Genomic DNA, 2,404 nt, shown 5'->3' on the forward strand with positions numbered 1-2,404 from the left:
TGGGGGGGGGGGCGGGGGGGGCAGCTGTCACGTGACGCCGCGCGTGCGGAGCGGGGCGTGGCTCCGCTACTGGGCCAGGGGCAGTGGTCACGTGAGGCGCAAGGAAGGGCAGGGGAAATCAGCCTCTGTGCCGCGGGCGGGGCCCGCGAGCACGTGACGACGCGCGAGCGGCGCGGGAAGGGAGGGGAGTCGGTTGCTGCGCGAGGGGCGGGGCCAGCAGTCACGTGACGCTGCCCGGGTTTCGCGGGCGTGTGGTGTGAGGCGGCCCGAGGCCAGGCTGGGTTCCCGGCCTTCGGGCGCTGCCGCCTGTCATAGAAAGTGGTGCCTTCGCAGTAGTTTGTGTCCAGGCAGGCGAGTTCATTCAAGTGCACGAGAGACCTTTTAACCGGGGAAGTCTTGTGATGGAGCGAGGGGTTTGGGGTTAGTTACTGAGGACGAAATCCCCGGAAGGATCGCTCGTCGGGTTCTCAGGCGAGGGTGAGGGGTGTGTGTGTGTGTGTGTGTCATGTGTGTGTCGTGTGCCCTGTGTGTGTGTCCTGTGTGTGTCGTGTGTCCGTCCTGTGTCGTGTGTCCTGAGTGTGCCCTGTGTCCTGTGTGTGCTGTGTCCTGTGTGTCCTGTGTGTCTTGTGTCATGTGTGTCCTGTGTGTCGTGTCCCCTGTGTGTGTGTGTCCTGTGTGTCCTGTGTGCCCTGTGTCCTGTGTGTGCCCTGTGTCCTGTGTGTGTCCTGTGTGTGCTGTGTCCTGTGTGTCCTGTGTGTCTTGTGTCCTGTGTGTGTCCTGTGTGTCGTGTGTCCTGTGTGTCCTGTGTGGTGTCTGTGTGTCCTGTGTATCGTGTGTGTGTGTGTCCTTTTACAATGAACAGCAGTAACGAAAGTTTATTTAGCGCTTACTGCTGTGCTGAGTGCCGCTCTCTCATTTAAGCTTCCCAACGTGAAGAGGAAGGCACTATTTTTATGCCCAATTTACAAACGCACGACGGAGACTTGGGGACTTGCCCAGGTGAGCGTTCTGGGAGCCCAGCCCTGCGTCTGAAGCCTTGTTGTCCCGCTGCCCTGCGCCAGCACCTGCCCCGTGCCCGCGGGTTCAGGGAGCTCCTCTCCCGCCTCCTGCCGCTCACCCGCCCAGAGAAGCAGGGCGGCCTGCGTGTTGGGAGCTTGGGTCCAGGACGTGAAGGAGGCCTTTTCTCATCCGCTGAGCGTTAACTACCCCAGTGTTAACTAACCCTCCCCATTAAAAAAAAAAATCGAGTTACAGTGTACTTAAAAGGAAATGCACGGATCCCATGATCACTTGTATCCAGTTACAGCAATTATGTAACCGGCACCCCAGACCCCTTTTTCAAAACAAGTGAGAACTTGACACATGAGATGCCTGTGGTTCTACAATTTGGACGTGCATTATTTTAATATACAAAGATTAATTTTATTTTTATTTACTAGCAATAAACATGGACATGCATTTTTAACATCTTTTTTTGTCAGGAATTCCTGAAGAAAGGACTCTTGCTATTTATACAGTAGTTATTTTACAAATCATCAGTTTAATACTCCAGATTTCTTGAAAACACACCTGGATTATGTGTGACAGATTTCTTTGCCTGTGTCTCAAAGGTCTATTCTTCATGTGTTTCAAAAACCTTCATTGAAATAATCACGTAAATTATCCCCTTTGCAATGGGAAGGCAAGCAATAAGTCCTTTAAAAATTGCTTGGAATAACCATCAAAATTCCTGACATCAGGTATTTTCAGTTTACCAATATTTATTTATTTGTCTGTTAACAGTTAATAGCTCTTCAGGCAAGAAGCTATTTTCCCTTTCTAAAAATTCTCTGCTGGAAAGTCAGCAAACCTTTGAAAAGAGGGTGGAACTAATTACATGGGCAGCTCCATTCTCTTGTCCCTTAGCTTTTTTTTTTTTTTTTAATTAAAATTTCCCTTGTGCCTTCCATCAAGATTTCATTGAATTCATTGTCAAGCTCCTCACTGGATAGATGAAGAAATGGGCCCAACAAATAATTTAAAAGTTAAGTGACTTGAGTAGAGTCATAGAAGGAGAGATTAGACACTAGCAGAAGAGGAGCAACAGAGGGTAGGTAATGAACTTGCTTTAGACTAGTTTAAATTGAGGTGATTGTGGGATATCCCCATAAAGAAATCTACAGACAGATATATGGGTTGAGCTCAGAAGAAAGATACAGGCTACAGAGAGAAAATTGAGTCTTTGTGAATATGTTTAGCAATGAGACTTGAAGTTTAAGTTCCTCCCCAAGAAATAAGACCAGTGATTTTTACATTCTGTTCAGTTACATTTACAATAATTTATCCTCTACCTATAACATGTAAAGTACAGTTGTGGATGTGTGGGTGTGTGTTAAAATGAATAAGATAGCTTTCTAGGGGTGTA

Source organism: Mesoplodon bidens (genome assembly GCF_964165515.1).
Source record: "Mesoplodon bidens genome assembly, chromosome: 16".
Taxonomy (NCBI): domain Eukaryota; kingdom Metazoa; phylum Chordata; class Mammalia; order Artiodactyla; family Ziphiidae; genus Mesoplodon; species Mesoplodon bidens.